This window comes from Gopherus evgoodei, chromosome 7 (assembly GCF_007399415.2).
Source record: "Gopherus evgoodei ecotype Sinaloan lineage chromosome 7, rGopEvg1_v1.p, whole genome shotgun sequence".
Classification (NCBI taxonomy): Eukaryota; Metazoa; Chordata; order Testudines; family Testudinidae; genus Gopherus; species Gopherus evgoodei.
Genome location: NC_044328.1, coordinates 57857017 through 57877943, shown reverse-complemented (window position 1 = coordinate 57877943; position 20927 = coordinate 57857017). Strand labels below are relative to the sequence as shown.

The following is a 20927-nucleotide window of genomic DNA, read 5'->3' as shown; positions in this document are numbered from 1 at the left end:
TTTTCAGAATACAAATGAATAAAACGCTTTATTCCTAGTCAATTAATTTCCATGATAAATAGCAACCTTTTAAAAGATGGTTGCTCCTTTCATCCAAGCAGAGCTAAACAAATCGTTCATAACCAAAACAAATGTATTTAATATCATTTTGCCTGCTTTTCTCTTGGTGGAATGCCTGCAGACAAACATCTTGGAAGTTTTGTTCCAAATTATTAGCAACATTTAACACACTTCCTCTGCTGTCCAAATTGCTATTTAAGCTATATTGCTCAGTTGTTTGTCTCTGATACCCGATAGGAATAATAGAACATCTACCAGAGTGTATTCTCACAGAAAACAAATGTATTTAAGCATATGAACTTAGCACAAATGTTCACAGAACAAGATTTTTTTTGGAACTTTACACTACATACAACTGAATTTGAGCCTAGAATAGCCATAATCATTCGGCTATTTAGATGAACCAACTTAACAGCTAAACAGATAAGTGATCCTGAAATTACACTCAGGTTAAGCCAGTTGTAGTATTTACCAGTCCTTGACAAGACCTTTAATCAAACTGTCTATCTGAGAGAGAAACAGCTCTGTCAAAAAGATGATTTAAGATATTTGTTTATGTATCCCTATTGACAAGTAGGGATTACGTTCCTGTTTTGCAGCCCCTAGATTTGAACTCTGGGGTGCTGGATGTGAAGCTATCTATAAAGAATACACGTAGCCCTGGAATTTTCTCCTTTGTCAAAATCTTGTTTAATTGACCTACATGGTGCAGTGCAAATGAAATCTGTTTGTTCAAATATTTATGGATGGCTTGAGTATGAAAAGGTGTAGTGAAGGGTGTCTTGGGAATCTCACACTCAATACTGCTTTCCATTAAAGCAATGCTGACATTACTGCCGGACTGGGAATTTTTGAAGGTGGAAGGTGCATGGGTGTATTATTCATGAGTAATTCCTACTCTAGGTGATTGGAGCTAACCATGCTTCTAATTATATAAATTTGCCCAGACGCTTATTTATAAAATATAATGGCAATTAATTAAAATCAGGATCTTGCTTTATGGAGATACTATGTGTAGTCTTCTCTGACAGGCCAGGGTGGGGAGATGGGACAGGTGAAACAAACCTGAACATTTTTGGTTTTCAAAAATTGAACTATTATTTTAGATTTCTCCTTTTCCTTCCTCCTCCTGCCCCTTCTCAGCACAGGAAATGGGGGTGAGGAAAGGAAGAGAGGTGCGGGGGAACACAACCAAGAAAATTTTGACCTGAGCAAAATTTCAGTTTCATTTTGAAAAGCCATTTTTGCCCTAAAAGAAGAAAAATCTTTTAATGAAGAAAATTAAAATCATCACTATAACACTTTTTATAGACACAAATCTACCTACATCATCATGGTTTCTGTATCTGATCAACAAACCAAATTCACCACTCTCATAAGGAGGAACAACTCTTGTCTATAAGGAATTGGGTCCAATGGTGAACTTGGTCCCTATAATTCCCATTGAACTCAGTGAGTTCTGCACATGTAGCAGTTTTGGAATCAGGCCTGTATGTGTTATATTTTTAAGCTGCAGTTATTCTGCATAATAGCAACATACAGGTTTACTAGAGCTGGTGGAAAAAATTCTGATAGAACAATTTTCCAATCCGAAAATGCTGATTTGATTAAATTGAAAAATTGACTAATTTGAAATGACACTGTTGACCTGAGACAGACAAGGTGGATGAGGTAATATCTTTTATTGGATCAACTTCTGCTGGTTAAAGAGACAAGCTGCTGAGGAAGAACTCTAGAGATCAAAAGCTTCTCTTTGACCAACAGTAAAAGATATTACCTCACTGCAAGAGGGCTTTCTTGCAGACAGAAAGCAGATGAGAAGTCGGAAGTACAGGCAATGCAATGTTTGCTGGAGTTAGTTCCAAGCAAGTAAATCCATAGCTCTACATACTGGCAGAGTCTGTTTTCCAGTGTTCCATTCCCAACTCTGATGCTGCAGAACCTTTATCTCATGTCCCCAGTCCCTATTCCCCAGTTCTTAGTGGGCCCAAATATACCTGCAATGCATTCCCTCGGTCCCAGCCCTTACAACTTATGGTCATGTTCCGTTTTGTGGGGCCATGAGTCTAGGGGCTTTGTCCCACCTCTTTTGTATCCCATGGGAAGGTTGAAGAGTGAGGTGGTCTACTGTCAGGGACTGGAATTTCTTTGGCCTTCTAGTGTTTTTATACTGTCAAGGTTCCTTCCCTACTCTGAACTTTAGGGTACAGATGTGAGGACTTGCATGGACACTTCTAAGCTTAATTACCAGCTTAGATCTGGTATCGCTGCCACCACCCCCAAGCACTACTTTTCTCCCCTGAGTAGTTTTGAAAGACTTCACCAATTTCCTGGTGAACCTAGATCCAAACCCGTTGGATCTTAAAACAAGGAGAAATTGACCATCCCCCTTCCTTTCTCCCACCAACTCCTGGTGGATCCAGATCCACCCCTTTGGATCTAAAAACAAGAAAAAAATCAATCAGGTATTTAAAAAGAAGGCTTTTAATTAAAGGGGAAAAAAGGTAAGAGAACCCTCTGGGAGAGATTAGCATACCCGCTACTCTCTCAGATTCAAAACACAGACAACAGATTCAAAACACAGAGGATATTCCCCTGGGCAAAAACTTTAATACACACAAGAATACCCAAATTTGATAATTCCCTTAGTGGTATCAAGACAAGTTACAAAGAAAATAAACAAACCTATTTATCCCTTTCTAAAACTTACTACTCTGATAAGAGGCTGGTTCCTTGATCTTTTTCACTCTGGCTGAAATTGACTAAACAAAGGAAATTTCTCCTTCCTTTTGAAACATCTCGTTTCCCCATTGGTTCCTCTGGTCAGCTGTCAGCTAGGCTAAGTGAACTTCTTAACCCTTTACAGGTAAAAGAGGCATTACCCTTAACTGTGTTTATGACTGTCATAAACAGATAGCTAAGGGTTAACATCTCTTTCACCTGGAAAGAAGTGATCTGAAACACCTGACCAGAGGACCAATCAGGAAACGGGACTTTTTCAGATCTGGGTGGAGGGAAGTTTGTGTGTGAGTCTTTTGTTCTTGGTCTTGTGCCTATCTCCCTCTCGGCTATGGGAAGGATTTCTCTATTGCCTGCTTTTCTAATCTTCTGTTTCCAAGTTGTGAGTACAAAGAAAGGTTGTTTTTTTGTATTTACATGTATGTGTTGCTGGAATGTGTTAAATTGTATTCTTTTGAATAAGGCTGTTTATTCATATTTCTTTTAAGCAATTGACCCTGTATTTGTCACCTTAATACAGAGAGACCATTTTTATGTATTTTTCTTCTTCTTATAAAGCTTTCTTTTTAAGACCTGTTGGAGTTTTCTTTAGTGGGGAACTCCAGGGAATTGAGTCTGTGCTCACCAGGGAATTGGTGGGAGGAAGAAGTCAGGGGGAAATCTGTTAGATTTACTAGCCTGACTTTTGCATTCCCTCTGGGTGAGGGGGAGAAGAGATTAGTTCTCAGTACTTCTGTTTCCAAGGCTGGAAATGGGAGGATGGAATCCCTCTGTTTAGATTCACGGAGCTTACTTCTGTGTCTTCTCCAGGAACACCTGGAGGGGGGAAGGGAAAAGGTTTATTTCCCTTTGTTGTGAGACTCAAGGAATTTTGGTCTTGGGGTCCCCAGGGAAGGTTTTTTTGGGGGGGGGACCAGAGTGCCCCAAAACATGCTAATTTTTTGGGTGGTGGCAGCTTTACCAGGTCCAAGCTGGTAACTAAGCTTGGAGGTTTCATGCTAACCCCCGTACTTTGACGCTAAGGTCCAAATCTCGGACTAGGTTATGATAATGACACATACCTTCCACCTTGACCCCCACCCTGATCTCCCTTTGCCCCTCCTGACTGGTTGCTTGACCTTGACATGAGATAGGGGTTGAGGCAATCTTGAAATGTGTGCTCCAGTCAGGGCTAGCTCCAGGGTTTTTGCTGCCCCAAGCAGCAAAAAGAGAGGGGGGAGGGGAAGCTATGATCATGATCTGCAGCTCTACTGCCACTGCTTCAGTTTTCTGCAGCAATTCGGCAGCTGGTCCTTTGCTTTGAGAGGGACTGAGACCCGCTGCTGAAGAGCTGGACGTGCCACCCCTGCTGTGTAAGGCTGTCCCAAAAGTCATCACTTAGTTAACAAGTTAAAATGCAAATCACAAAGAACATAGGACTATGAGCCCAATCCTGCAAGCGGCCTGGCTCCAGTATCACTTTAAGTACTCTTATCCGTTCATTCCCATTATGCTAACAAACCCATCTAGCCAGCCAGAAGGAACACACACTGTCTTTGTTCACACATTTAGTATAAGATAAAAGTATCAAAAGGTCAAACCCAAAATTCTATCTCAGGGCTGACAAACAAGCCTATATATACACCTCACCCATCTTGTTTCTCTCATCCTGACACCAACATGGCTACAACAGCTTTGCAAACAATGTTGAAATGATACACAATGACCTTACTGAAACGGGGGTGTTTTGATATTTAAAAAAAATTCAGAAAATTTTTAAAATTGGACTTAATTCCAATTTAGGATAAAAGGAAATTTCAAAATGTAAGAATTTTCATTGGAATGGAAATTCTGAATTTCAACCAGCTCAAATATTCACATCTGCTTCCATTTGTAAGTCATTCATTTCCATTTGTTTCAGTGGTGACAAGTGTATAATTTGGTGCATTGTGCTATAAACAGTTATCCATCGAGTACTCAAAATAGGGATTATAATACTTTAAAGGATTCATGCTCCTACAATGGCTCTTTCATAATGTATGTTGTGTATTTTAACATTCCAAACATTTTTCAAGGCCCTCCTTTTTTTTGAAGGCATTCAGGACCAGATGAGATGGAGGAATATTAATGTGATATGGATTGGGAGTGAATTTGATTGCAAAGTGTCTGGCTATTTTTTTGGTGGTGGCTTAGCATTGATGGGTTGAATCAAATATTGGAAAGGGCATTCAAAGCCTGGGATGGAGGCTCCTACGTAGTGTTTTTAAAAATTGGAATTAATAAACACACACATGCACTTGTTATATAGAATATAGTTTTGCCAACATATTTTACAAACCGTAAACCCCTCAAACAACTATTATGACACATTTAAATGTCATATTTGTGGATTTTTTCAAGCCTTCATAGGATCCCTTTACAAACATGGTAATGTTCTTTAACGGATTATTAGGTATTACTTTAAAAGAGGCTGAAATTTATGTAAGATGTGTCAGCAACGAGATTCCTGTTTTGCTTCCAAGCACAGTCAAAATCTCCACTTTGGTTTGCAATTATGCACTTTTCTTTATTCAATAATTCTTTTTTGTAATACAAGTAGTATCTCTGAATTTGAGAAATTCAGCTAGTGAAAAGAATATAAACACTACAGAGTTATCAGCAGAAAATTAGTCTGCATCAGTGCACAACAAGGAGCATATTTTACTACATACTGAAGTGTAACTACAGTACTTTTCAGTCCATGTTGTGTCAGTGTATCTTTTAACATAGCAATTTAACACCTTATTTTAGTTCCCCCTCTTTTTGGTGTTGGGAGTGGGGGGGATTTGAGAAGAAATAGAGTAATGACAGCTCCATTTCATTGTTTTATACACCTTCCTATTTGTTTTCTTCCTACAACCCCCTTGAAAAAGTTACACCAACATACACATGGGCTCTCACACTCAATCAGTTGAAAATGAGGTGTAGTTTATCCTGCCCTTTAAATTAACTCTGAAACTTTGCTGTTGTGTTACTATGTTTTTCCTTCTATCTGGTTGATACCCAGTTAAACCAGCAAGCCTAGGGCTTCTACCTGTATTGTCCTAGAAGTTTTTCCTAACAATTACTCATTACCTTACTCTTTTTGTTTAATTACTGAAGCAGAATTGCATTAAACTGCTGTGACATCTTGGTCATATCTGTGTGTGTGGGTAAATTTGATTTTAACTATAGTTAGATTTCATCGGGTGGTGTTTTCCCTTTTCTGTTTCTGGCCAATTTTGGCTCTGGGAAACATCCCTGTGTGCCATTTGAACAGAGTTTGAGGAAGCAATTTTTCAGCACCATAAACAACTGCTGAAAGAACAAACAGATGATGGCTTTCTGGAACAACTGATCCTGGAGCACAGAAAAAGCAGCTACTCTTAAATTTAGTACACCTCTACCCAGATATAACACTGTCCTCGGGAGCCAAAAAATCTTAGTGCTATCGGTGAAACCGCGTTATATCAAACTTGCTTTCATCCACTGGAGTGTGCAGCCCTGCCCCCCCCCCCTCAAGCACTGCTTTACCGCATTATAGCCAAATTCATGTTATATCGGGTTGTGCTATATTGGGGTAGAGGCATATTAGGTAACTCCCAGGAATTCATTTAAGTAGTGATTGTAGTTGAACCACTAAATGAGACTCAACACAGAATTCTCATGTGAGGAATCATGCCAAAACTCCATATTATGATATTAAACTTTTGGGGTAAAATTCTGGTCCTATTAAAGTCAATGGTAATTTCAATATTGACTTTAGTGGGAGCAGGATTTCACTCTAAGGATGATTATGAAATGGATTGGGGGTAATGGAAGCTAGTTACAAATGATCAAGAACCACAGAAATCAAGGGTGAGATTTGTAAATACATTCAGTATTGGCTTAATTCTGCTCCCATTGAAGTCAATGAGTTTACATTGACTTCAGCAGGAAAAGTGTGCTTGCAAATCCTACTCTAAACCTTTTATTATAGAAGTGATTGAGACTAATATTGTAGTGAAAAGAACTAAACACTTATAACTATAGTGGCTAATTAGATGGAATCAGCACAGATCAATGAAGGCAGGGGAGCTGAGCAGAATATGGCCTATCTTCTGGGCTTGACTAGTTTTTCACTTTGCTATTTAACTATAGTGGATGAACAGGGCATGCCTTCACTCCTGATGTCTTGGCCTGCAGAAACTGCACAGACTCTGCTGACTGTGCATTCATAGTGCCATTTATTTCATTTCCCTCCACCAACAGCACTACACTCCTCATGCAGCAGTCTATTTACAATCTCCTGTATGCTTTCAGTGCTTTCCTCAGGACCTGATTGGAGCAGAGGTTGCCTTTCCCTGAGGCTTGTGTGAGACCGGGCTCAGCTAGCTCTGTTGCTCTCTCCCTTATGCATCTTCCCTGTAACACTTTAGCCTTCTGGGCTGATGGGCTAATTCGTTCCTTATCTCACCCAGCCTACCAGCCAGATGACCTAAGTACTTCAATCAGTTTTTGTGTGTCTGGGGTGTTTGGGTTTTTTTGATCTTGCCTACTTTCTGAGAACGGGTATATCTATTTTCCTGTAAATAGAGGGTGTGAAATTCACACCCAGAAAGGGACAGGAGAAGGTCCAGGGCACTTCTTCAGGGTCACTTTAATTCTGGTTTGAGAGTTTATGCAAGACTTAGGAAGTGTGGGCATCTTGAGCCAGCACTCAGCATGCAGGGAATTTCATCCAGTATGTCATGAAAATTCTTGCTCAAACAAATATCCTTGTCTGTGTGTGAATACAGATTTAGTATGAGGGAAATCAAATGTTCCTTTCAGTATTCAATAGCTCCAGTTTTTACCGCATACTTGCATTTGGGGGGATATTTTTATATGGCTTCCTTGGACAATCATTTTTAACTTTATCCTAATTCCAACAATAGGATCTGCCTACCGAAAAGTGTTAGAGAATTGTTTGAAATCAAACACCGTACACTATATAGTCCATCAAATTTGGAAATGTTCACCCATTATATTAACTTTGACAGTATGTTCCATCTCTGTAACTCTTGCATAACAACAAAATCTTGCATAGCAACTGACAAATTAAATACACTTTGTCAAAACATCTTGTATGCTAAAGACCTATCTGAATGATTCAAGGGGAAAGATATAGCTATAACTTACTGAAATCAGATCATTTTACAATTCTGTTCTTAGAAATGCAAGTGTAGAGAGAAGAGTAATCACTTTTAAAGTTATAAAGGGTAAGAACAAATCTCTAGGTACAATTAAATATTTTATGTATAACTATAAATTTATCTTGTAGTTTTAGGGAAAAAAATATAAAACTGCCCAAGGACTCTATCAAAAATACCTTTCTAGGCTGTCTACCCATACAATGAGTGAGTACATACTCTGAGTGAAATGCATCCACTGCTGTGTCTACACAAAAGCCAGGCACCACTTAGGACCTGAAAATATGTCTTAAGTGGGATAACAGTAGTGCTTTTGGCCTTGTCCTGGTGTTCTGCACAGGGGTGAACATCACCTGATTTGTCTATCTAATTAAGGAATATAAACCATAAAATCAAAGCCATTGTAGTTAGGCTCCAATACCCCTTCACTTCCTGTTCCCAACTGGCACAAAACCCCAAGGCTCCCACATATAAAAAATATATGGAAATGAGATGGGGGATTCCAATAAACTTAAGAACAGCCTTACTGGGTCAGACCAATGGTTCATCTAGCACAGTAGTCTATCTGCTGACACTTCCAGTGCCAGATGCTTCAGAGGGAATTAATAAAATGGCAGTTTTGAAGGATCCACTCCCAGCTTCTGGCAGTTGAGTTTAGGGACACCAAGAGCATGAGGTTGAATATTTCTTTAAAATATAATCTCTGGTGATGAACAGGGTATCTTCTGGGCTAGCTAAGGACAGATTGGGGATTACTGACCTTCAGATTCCTCAAGGTTATTATTATGAATGTATGTTAGGAAAGCGTTAATATGAATTAGGACATATTTAAATATGAATAGCTCCATACAAAATAACTAAAGGAAAACATTTAGCAGATGTGTATGCATGCTTCCATACTCATTTTTCCTTATGTGGTGTAAACTACACAGTACAGTGCAGCCAATTTGCCTTACATTTTAGAAGTCCGAGGTCTTGGAATTATGCCTTTCTTCAACAAGAATGGGATTTAGCTGACACTTGAGGCAACCTTTAAAATTAATGATGGTCCCTAAAATTCCAAGAAAATGTAAAAAGAACAAGGGAGAAACTCCAGTGTTAATAGGGAAGCTTCCTGTTGGCAGTATGTTTACTTTCTAATTGATATTAATTTGAACTACAGCTGTAGAATCCAATCTGACATACAAGTTACATAAGGGACTTACTCCATCTTTGACCTAGAATAACTTTCCTGGCAAAAATTCATTACACAGACACAAATGGAGAACGTAAAATGCAGGCAAACTGGATAGTTTTTCACACAGAAGGCGGCAAGTCTGTTTTAGTCCTTCCAGTCCATTCCATCCTCCTCCCCCACAACAAGCAAACCAATCAGACAGGGCATTCACATGCTAGTTAATTTCTTGTTGAGTAAGCTGATTAGCTGTGTAGCTGATTTCTGTTGGCTCTTTTGGAAGTGTGTGTGACCATAGCACTAAATAGACAAATCATTGTCTATTGTATCCCTTTGATATAAAACAGAGTTCAAGTGCCTTTTGAAGAACACAAGAAAAGGACTTTGTCCAAGAGACTGAATGTACTATTGCTATACAACAGCAACAGAAGAAAGCGTCTTAATTTCCTATTGCTTCATTTAGAGCACCATTAAGGAAGGGTGCATCCATCCATCCTTGATGTACTATGTGAAGCAGGTGACACAGAAACCAAGAACAATTAGTAGTGGGGTGTCACGGAGTCACTGGGCGATGCTCTGGAACTGCTCCCCACCAAGCCAGACAGGACTTTGGGGAGCCTCCTCTCCCTTGGAGCAGACTTGTTCAGGGCAAGAAGTTCACACGTCTTCACCTCCTGGGTCTATCCTTGGAGCATTCAGCATCCTCTGCCCCTCCGTGCGCTTCCCACAGCGAGCCCACCCAGGCGGGGTTCTGGGGAAGCCACAGGCTCCTGCACCCTCACTTTGCAGTCAGACGTGACTCTCAGCCAGCCAGTAAAACAGAGGTTTATTCGATGACAGGAACAGGGTCTAAAACAGAGCTTGTAGGTACCACGAACCGGACCCCTCGGCCGGGTCCATTCTGGGGGGCAGTGAACCAGACCCCCCAGTTCTGCACTTCACTCTTCATCCCCAGCCAGCTCCTGACTAACAACCTCCCCCCAGCCCCTCCTCTCTGCTCAGCTCCTTTCCTGGGCCAGGAGGTCACCTGACCTCTTTGTCTCCAACACCTTCAGCTGGCACCTTTGCAGGGGAGGGCCCAGGCCATCAGTTGCTAGGAGACAGAGTGCCAGGCATTTAGGTGCACTGGCCCTTTTCTCTGCCAGATACTTAAGAACTGCCATGGGGACACTGAGGCACCAACACAGTATTCAGAGAAAACATTAAGAACATTCCCAGTTCATCACATGGGGTCTGATTCATCCCAGTTCCATTTTCTTTGCATACTTTTTGGAAAGTTTGTGACTGGCATCAGGGCCTGCAGTGAAGCTAATCTCCAGACAACCTAACGAGCAAAGCTGGCCTGTAGAAGGCAGTCTAATTTGCTATAGCCCCTGATAGTATTCTGTTTCTTCCAATCTCTCTCAAACCCATCAGAAGCATTCAATGGCTGCTCAAGCTTTTGCCTATTGCAGCTGCTGAATCTGCTTGTTCCTAGGCCTGCTCCTGGCATTGCCTCTCTCCCTGAACCCAGTCCTGATCCTCTGATTCCTGACATTCCTTAGATCCAGTTCCTGGCTACCGACTCCTGCTCTGACCACTGGGAATGACTAATCACATCTCCATCACTGACAGCTTGTACTGGAGTCTGACAGAAGTACAATGCAGGTGATGTCACAATTTTAGTTTAATATAAATCTCCAAAAAAGTATGAACAAGTGTGTTTAGCCAGAAAATTATAGGGCCTACCCACTGTCCTTGGGAGAACAGGAACACTGGCAGATTCATCCTGTGCTGCAAGAAGCACACAGAGCCTATTGACCTGGAGAGGATTCTACAGGGAAGGTCTGGGGGGCATATGGTTGGACTCACTTTTGCTGCTGTTCAGAAAAGAAGCCAACTGTGATTGCATATGTTGCAGTTAACAGCTGGACTACTTGGATAGGAGGCTTATTGGTATGGTAATAAAGAGTTGGCTTCAGCAGTCCATTTCTATTCAGTCCCTTCCTGAATAGGGATAGACTTCAGCACATATTTAAACATTTTGCTCTGTGCGGTCTTATGGAAGATGCTCCTTTTATGTCATGGTCTCTGAGATAGCAAGGTATCAGGTAACTTCCTACACTCACTTGAGTACTCAAGAGAGATCAGCCCTATTGTTTAGAAATCTCTTTCCTATGTTCAAGCACCGTTGTCCTCCCTGGTGCTTATTCAGCAAGTTAAAGTACATAGTTAAATTAAAGCATAGGAATAATCCCATTGAAATCAATGGGAATCTTATTGACTTCAATGGGTTTTGGGTCAGGCTTAAAATGCAAGTTCCTTTTAACCTGCTAAACTGTGCTGAATAGCACATGTAAATAGGTACTAAGAGTTGACATTATTCTCTTCTTTAGGGAGCAGGAAACAGTCTGTTTTTCAAAGGTAGATATCTTAGTGTAAGACTGACCATTTGTCTGGTTTTAATGTTAATTAAAACCAGTCTTTTCTAGCTCTGTAGTTGCTTACATCTTGAGTTTTCCCACAAATTATTACTCTGCAACTTCTTACACATGTGTAATACCACTTATACTAAGTTATGAAACTTGTAACAATTAAAGCAGGCTTCTACCAGGCCTAAATATACCTTTGCTCCCAACATCCTCCCATGCATAATGGATGACAGCATTAAGGTGCCTGTTGGAAGCTTTTTATATGTACAGTCAAGGCTGGTGTAATTTGCTGAACAAAATCTGGGTTTGACACCTTGATATCATATGAGATGATAGGTAGGGCAAGGATAGCACATGGAGGACCTCAAAAGTGGAGACAAGTGTTCAGTGCCTTGGGGAAGGGGGATCCTGTGGAGGGATGTAAAGAGAGTGTTGAAGTGGTCAAAGCAATGACAGGAAAACTGTCTTGCAATTGTGCTTCGTATAGACACAAGGGGAATAGGTGGGATTTGTCAAAGCCAGAAAGAAGTAGTCAAGACTCGATACGTATAAGGCCTGGATAGGAGATCTAGCTCTCTCAGTGGTGGTGAAAGGCCAGATCATAGATGTTTTGCAGTAGCAAGTGGTGGGATTTAGACACTGCTTAGTAAGTGCATATGTGTTTACAATATTGGGCCCTTATGCTATGCTATTTATCTACACCATAAATAAACTGAGATTTTTAAAACAGTCTGAATTGTTCAGCTATGTTGAATAGAAAGACAAGCCAATAGCCAGTCATGTACATGTGTGAGTACATTAAAAAATATATATTTGCCTATATAGTAAATGACTTTTTATCCAGAATAGCTGTCCTTGAATATTTTTCCGCATTTACTCTGCCTGATTCATAAGTCATTTCACTTAGTCTCATACTGGATGTTTTAAAAAACTCAGAAATAGCTGGAGAAAGTCACTGATTTTGATTAAAGCTGTATACCAAACCAAGCCCTACAATGACTTGGGCTTTTGAGTGATTTGTTAATATTTTAACAAGGTATTTTCAGATACCTCATTAGGACCCTCATGACTGACCTGAACTCCCTATCCATATAGACTCCTAATTAATAATGAATTGATCCTGAGAAACATAAATAGATATTTACCCTGCACTAAAATACACATTCAGAGACTATCACATAATTCCTATCCTACTTATATTGTAGGGGAAAACTCAGATCTCTATATTTACACTGAGTAGCACGTTATTCCACAGGTAATTTCACTGAAGTTAATGGAGATACTTTTGGTGTAAAGTGCTATTCATTGTAAGGATGTCTGGCCCGAAGTACTTTTAATGAAGTCGTTGTATTAGTGGCTGAAATAAATAGTTTTAAATAAAGTGGTTTACAAGTACATTTCATTTAAATCCAGTGCATCCAACTGAATTAGTTGTGGTTGTATTACTGTAGTGCCTAAGGGCCCAAACCAAAATCTGTGCCCCATTGTGGGTTCTAGGTACTGTAAGAGACAGGCTCCTCCCACCCCACTGAGCTTACAGTCTAATGCTATGTCTACACTACAGCTTATGTCAGCATAATTATGTCACTCGGGAGTATGAAAACACTTGAGCAACATGAAGTCAATATAAGTGCTTATGTGCACAACGCTGTCAGCTAGAGAGCTTTTCTTGCCAACATAGCTTCTGCCTCTCAGGGAGATGGTTTTATTATGCTGACAGAGCGCTTCACCAGATGCGCTACAGAGGCATGGTCTAAGTAGACAAGAGATAACAGGTAGGAGGGAAACAGATACAGAGAGGTGAATGGAATTATCCTAAGGTCACCCAGCAGGCCAGTGGCAGAGCTTGGAGTAGAACCCAGGTCTCCTGGCCCAGTGTAATATCAACCCCTCCACCTCACTAAAATTAAATCGTAGTTGAAATGTACAGCATAAGACACAATCACCTGGACTGTGTTGGACATTTTTTTTCCATAAAGACACCCTTTAAATAGTATGAACTCATTCTAAAAAAATCCTTTAACCAATACAAAGGGTGTTGGGGAGGCATAACTGATGGGTTCCTGGTCCTTGGAGCAGATGAAGCAGCTTCTGGGACTCTGAAGCCTGGGTGGGTCAACAGAATAGCTTCTCTGTCTGAATTAATAAACCGTGCCCTGAGGGAAGGGTATGAAAGAGACTTGGATGTTGTGTTATCAAGTCCTGGGCTGGAGGGAGATGGGTCATGAGTGCAGCAGGAGCATCACCAAAGTTGCACAGTTCCTACTGTTCCTACTTCCTTTCGGGGCATACATCTTATCTTCTCAGTTCCTCCTCAACCTGCCCAAACTTCTATAGCATGCCATTAGAATGTAGGGGGAGAGGATGGATAACATACTCAGACCAGTGGCCTAATTCTGCAGTCATACATCTCTATAAATGTGGAGTAACTCCACTGAAATATTTGAAATTTACTGAAGAATTTGACTGCTCCTGTGAGTGTGTTTTGGTGGAGTAGTGGGGGGGGGGGAGGGGAGGGGGCGAAGACATTTGGGAGAGTGGCTAGAGATTTCCCTTTGAACATGAGGAAGCCAGAAATTGCAGTGTGTCCTAGAAGACATCAGGATTTGTCTCCTAGGGGAGGTTTGTACAGCTCTAGTTCATAGTTTACTGTACACTCATAGGAACTCAAACTTATATGAACTTGGTTTGGCCCATACTCTTGATCATTTCTGCTTAGCTACAGTATTTTAGTACAAGCATTTTATTATCTGCATGCAACATCCTGAAACCCTCTGCTGCAGACCCTTTAACTTTACACTGCTTTTGTCTCTTGCATTATCTTGAAGGTGTTTTTTGCTCAAATGTTTGTGCATATTTGGATAGCACTGAAAAATAAAATGACTCTACAATAATCAATCCAGGTACATTTGTCTTCTCTCCAGACGTGATGTTCCCTGCAATGCAACTCATGTCCCTTAAAAGCACTAATCAAAGGCTGCTGTTTTTAATGTCTGAGAATTCTGCCTTCTGACACCAGATTCTGTTAGTGCCAGGGAGTCTAATAAAGAAATGAATAATTACTGTAAGACACATCTGTACTTGGTTTTTAATCATTTTCTGGTATATTATTGTGGTGTTTTGTAATACCAATTTTATTGCTGCAGTCTTCTTGGAAATGAGACAATCTCCAGTGATTGTAAAATGTACAGTATATGGGGCAACTATACAAAAAATCCCACATTAAAGACAAATATAAATATTGTGAGGTTAGGGTTACCTAGGTATTCAGCACATGCTTCTCAGCATAGCCAGAATACTAGGCACTGTTGCATACCAGCCAGCTGAGATCTTAGGTAGGCTGTGGGACTAAGGTGGAGTATACACTGGCCCACTGGGGCTCCCATCCTCCTCAGGTGGCAACAGGTCTTGCCACTTAGTGGCAGGGTAGGACATGAGGATGAGGAAGTTAATAGAATAAACTACACAAGCACATACAGTTGTTCAAGGCATCATTTAGAGACTGGCTGGATGAGAACCTAAAAGTGGAACTGGTTGAACAAAACTGAATTTGACGAGCCTGATTTCAGTGACCGTGCTGAGCAAAAGCAAAGAAAGACACTAATAATATAAACTGATCTAAAACTCCCTAAGTCTTGAATAGTTTTCAGGGTTTTTTAATGCTTTTGTCTTGACAACTGCTTCATCTTCACTGATTGTTGCCATAGTAGATATGCAAAAGTGCTTCGTATGTGGAGAAGGTAGTTTGTTACTCCATGAAGCTTGTTAAGGTGATCCCCTTCACCCATGCAGAACGATATTCAAATCAAAATCTCCCCGGTTGGGTATGGCTGCAGGATTGGATCCAAACATGGTAAGCAAATACAATTTTTCCCCAAAGAAATCACATTTTTCTTGTAAGTCCTTGAAAGATTTGATTTAAAACTGTATTTAAAAGCTAAACAACCAAAGAAATACTTTATTCCTGAGGAAGTTTCTTTCCAACAATTTTTAAAGTTAAGACTAATTATTTTTGCAATCCATCTATTTACAGGTGTATTGGTAAGACTGATGAGCCAGATCCACAAGTAGTGAAAAGAGAGGATATCTTGCTTGTATTTAATTCTGTAATTTAGGGGTGGAACTTATTTTTATTCCTTTTTTATTCCTCTTTTAAAAAAGAGGGGAAATAACCAGGAACCTCAGCTTCAATACACTTTTTTTCCTAAATCAACTCATATACTAGTAGTCTTATAACCAACCTTTACTGTATGTTCCATCTACCTTGGAACATGCATATTAAAAACTTACTGCTTAAGGGTATTGTGACAGCAGGATTTTCTTGCAGTATCTGCTATTCTAATTGCTGTATCCACTCCTTTCCTTCCTCTATCATCATTTCAGTTTTCTAATAAATTCTGTCATTTTAGTTTAAGAGCAGTGAAAAACTGACAAAATTAGACTGACCATTTTTAATCCTGTTGACAATGTGAAACTTCAAATGTGCAAAATTTAATTTTAAAACCTAGGAAAACTTTTGAATTTGAAATGTGAAGTCACCTTTGTTTACCATGTGCTCCTTAACACTGTTGGGAGTGGGAAGGAACAGAACATATGGGTTGCTGATAAAACTTCTCCAAGAAGTTCAAGGCCTGCTGATTTGTGCTTCTCTTGCCTGTGGCCTACCCACATCCCACCTTACTGCAAAGAGTACTGGTTTTGGGGCAACTGCTTCCTTCTACAACAGACTGGTATTTCTGCCATGTTTTGAATTTTGGATATGTATTGGGAGGGCACAGGACTTGGGCATGCAACTTTTACTTACATGAATAGCAGCTTCAGTGGAGCAGTTCCTATGAGAAAACCTCTTAGTCAAAATCCATTAAGCCACCACCTCATTCCTCCAAGTCCCTCTCCAAACTTGACCTCTACCATAATCCACAGACAACTATCATCTGGTAGTGGCTAGGCTGGTGATGAGTTGTGATCACTGCCCCTGACTAGCAAATTGTGCACACACCTAGTAATGCCAAAACATTATTTTTGCTTCCCTGACCCAGTGTCAACAAGTATATTACAGAACTTGTCTTTAGCTCTTTGGTGAGGTTTGCACAGTGCTTAGCACAATAGGTCTGCTGCCTGCAGCTTGTCAGTGCTCTTCTGCATTATAAATATTTTTATCAGATCCTAAGGACTTTTTGTATTTGATTTTGAGTTAATGTTGACAGTATTAATATTTTTAATGCTGAAACTCTGCAATTACTGCCCCTTGCTGCTCCCCCACCATAAAAGTCGGGTGAACTCAGTGAAATAGGAGTGATAAGGTAGCCTTCAGATCAACTGTCTGCTCAACATGAAACCACGTGTCTTATTTACCTGGTTGTTTCTGGGAATCCCAGAACAGAGTAGGCAATGGATCAGCTACAGTTAATTCTCTATCTCCTCAATGCATCGGGCAGCTGGGGTGGGGAATACACCAACTGCTAAAAACACTTTCCATTGCAAGAAGACCAGGTCTTGAACCAGCAGGGGAAGTGGGTGGGGAGGCGGGTGGAGGAGATACCACCTATTTCACCCAATGGGGCTCATTCAAACATTTCACTTTAAAAGCTGTAGGGTATAGCCCAGGGAACATATATTTTCAAATAAACTGTTTTAAGAAAAAAATGTAACTATAAAAACAATTTCTTATGTATGTTCTCTTAAAACAACACAACAGGTTCCTGCAAATACATTACAAGGTCGCTGTCTCTTGCCCTGCAGACAATTAAAAAAAACTTTCACCCCAACAGCTGTATTTTCCTATTGCAAATCCACCAGAAACCGTTTTTAGTTAAGGTGCATCCTGATGCATTGGACACCTTAACGTGATAAAAACTGGCTCATTTGAATGTATAAAGTCACCCCATTCTGTTATAATTAACTAATGAATTGTCTCCACAATGGGTCACATTGATCAAAACATCTTGGTGCAGCATGATTAGGCTGCCAACTTGCCAGAAACCTTGTAACAGACTCTTGCACTGTGAGCTCAGCAACTGTGGGGAGGAAACGAATGTGAAGGGGGGAAAAAAAATTCAGAGGTTGTTCAAACATATGTTGTAACACCAACATGAAGAGGCCTGCAGCAGAAGAACATACAAAGGCTTTATTTGGGGATGGGGAAGCTTGAAACTGCTCCCATTCAAATCCTTGGAAAAACTTCCATTGAATTGAATGGTGTAATATCAAACCCTTAGTTCTCCCTACTGCAAAGTACAGAGTGCGCTCAGTTTCCATAAGTGATAACACACAAGAAGGACTTATTCCTGTACAACCAGAAAATGACCATCAATTTGTTTGTAAATTACAACTGGGCAAGGATATTCCAAATTCTGTAGGGACTATCCATTTTTGATGGGTGCAGAAAAGGTTGTAAAGAAAAGCACATACTGCTGCCCACTCCTAAGCATCTGGAGGAGTTAGCAACCAGGAGCAGCTAATGGGAGTTCTGTTAAGGAGGGGTAGATACACTTCCGTAACACTGTTTAAACTTTAAACCTAATAAAACCAATGAAGTTGCAGGAGTAAAAAGAGAATGCAGGCACAAGCCCAGCAACAGAGAGGAAGCTGTCCAGCTTATTGCACTGAAGCAGCATGTATGATTACCTGCCGTATGGGCAGGTGGCGTGTGTGTGCACTCAGTGCAAGGAGCTCCTGGCACTCAGACCAGAAGGGTTGAACCGGAGGAGCTAAGGAAGACAGAGGTACATAAATCTGACTTTCTGGGACACAATGGACTAGTCCCATCCCTGGTCTGACCTTTCTGTGCTGTTGAGGAAGATGAAAGTTACAGGGAAGAAGATCATTAAACTGGAGCAGAAGAAAACAATCCCATAGTTGGAACCCTCTTTCCAGATGTCATGGTAGCCTCTTGTTCTGAGGATACCTCTCTGCGGGAGGGAACTCCAGTCACTAGGATCAGACAAGTAAATAGTTATGGGGGATTCGACCATTAGAAACATAGCTCGGTTTGTGATGACCAGGAGAACCGCTTGGTGACGTGTCTGCCAGGTGTGAATGTTGTGGATCTCTTGAGATACCTAGACTTGTATGTAGTGGTGGGAAGGAATGGGTGGTCTTGGTACATGTAGAGAATGTAATAGGGAAGGATAGGAGAGAGGTCCTGAAGGCCAAATTTAGGCTGTTAGGTAAGAGAGTGAAGTCCAGGACCTCCATGGTAGCATTCTTTGAAATGCTTCCAGTTCCACACACAGGGCCACTTAAACAGGCAGAACTGCAGGGTCTCAATATGTGGATAAGAAGATGGCGTAGGGAGGTGGAATTCAGATTTATTAGGAACTGTGTAACATTTTGGGAAAGGAGGAGCCTGTATAGGAAGGATGGGCTCCACCTAAACAAAAGGGAGCCAGATTGCTGTCATGTAAATTTAAAAGGTTTTAGAGCCACTTTTAAACTAAGGGCTGGGGGAAAGCTGACTAGTATGGTTTGGACAGACATTCCAGAGGGGAGAATCTATTAATGGAGAGTCTTTATATCCTAGTATGGAGGGGAGGATGCAAGGTAAAATACGGGTAGGATCTGATGAGATACAGTCAAATGGAAGTGTCCCATTCAATTACATCCCATAGTGGCAGACAGCTAAAGTGACTATTTTTAAGTGCATATACACAAATACTAGAAGTCTAAATGCTAAGATGGATGAACTTGAGTGCCTCATATTAAATGAGTATATTAATACAATAGGTATCACAGAAACTTAGTGGAAGGAGGATAATCTTATGTAATCAATGGGACAATAATATCGCGATACAAAATATATTGGAAGGACAGAATAGATCGTACTGGTGGGGGAATGGCACCATCTGTGAAAGACAGCATAGTCAAATTAAGTTAAAAAAAAAAAAATTATATGAACCAAACAATCTCTATGGATAATAATTTCATGCTTGAATAATAAGAATATAGCAGTAGGGATATTACTGACCACCTGATCAGGATGGTGATAGATTGTGAAATATTCCAGAATATTCGGGAGGCAAAATAGAAAACTCAATAATAATGGGAGATTTCAACTATCCCTATATTGACTGACTACATGTCAACTCAGGACAGAATGCACAGATGAATGTTTTTGACACCTTAAATGACTGCTTCTTGGGGCAGCTAGCCCTGGACCCCATAAGAGGAGAGGCAATTATTGATTTAGTCCTAAGTGACGCACAGGATCAAATCCAAGAAGTGATTATAGCTGAAATGCTTGGTAATAGTGATATAAAATTTATTGTGGTGGTAGTGGGGGGGGGAACACTACAGTGGCATTTAATTTCAGAAAGGGGAACTACACCAAAATGAGGAAGTTAGCTAAACAGAAATTTAAAAGATAATGTGCCAAAAGTGAAACCCCTGCAAGCTTCATCAAAACTCTTTCAAGACACCATAATAGAGGCTCAATTTAAACATAAACACAATTTAAAAAAAAAAGACAAATAGTGCCACCATGGCTAAACGAAGTAAAAAGCAGTGAGAGGCAAAAAGGCATCCTTTAAAAAGTGGAAGTTAAAACCTATTGAGGAAAATAGAAAGGAGCATAAACTCTGGTAAGTGAAGTGTAAAAATATAATTGGGAAGGCCAAAAAGAATTTGAAGGACAGCTAGCTAAAGACTCAGTTACAGCAATTTCTTTAAGTATCAGAAGCAGGAAGTCTGCTAACCTACCAGTGGGGCCACTGCATGATTAAGATGCTAAAGGAGCATTAAAAGAAGATCAGGCTATTGTGGAGAAACTAAATGAATTCTTTTCATCAGGCGTCATGACTGTGGATGAGAGGGAGATTCCCAGACCTGAGACATTCCACTTAGGTGACAAATCTGAGGAACTGCCCTAGATTGAGGTGTCATTAGAGGAGGTTTTGGAACAAATCGATAAACTAAACAGCAAGAAGTCATGAGGACCAGATGCTATTCACCCACGAGTTCTAAAGGAACTCAAATGTGAAAATGCAGAACTACTAACTCTGGTATGTAACCTACAATTTAAATCAGCTTCTGTACCAGATGACTGAAGGATAGCTAATGTGACACCAATTTTTTAAATAGGCTCTAGAGGCAATCCCTGCAATTACAGCCAGTAAACCTAACTTCTGTACCAGACAAATTTTTCTTTACTATAGTTTCAACCAGAATTATCAGACACATAGATGAACATGATTTGTTGGAAAAAAGAGTCAATATGATTTTTGCAAAGGGAAATTGTGACTCAAGCTTCTTTGGAGGTGGGGTCAAAAATATGTGGACAAGGGTATCCAGTGGATATAGTGCGCTTAGATATTTCAGAAAGCCTTTGACCCAGTCCTTCACCAAAGGCTCTGAAGCAAATTAAGCTGTTATGGGATA

General features: G+C 40.3%; 1 long non-coding RNA gene across 1 annotated transcript; it reads right to left on the bottom strand.

The window, feature by feature from the left end:
* Positions 1-3958: 3958 nt before the first annotated feature.
* On the bottom strand, positions 3959-20645 carry LOC115654203. Its single transcript, XR_004001128.1, has 3 exons — positions 20463-20645; positions 8316-8320; positions 3959-3970 (listed from the first exon to the last, which is right to left on the bottom strand). It is a non-coding gene; the product is annotated as an uncharacterized LOC115654203 (long non-coding RNA).
* Between the last annotated feature and the right edge of the window lie 282 nt (positions 20646-20927).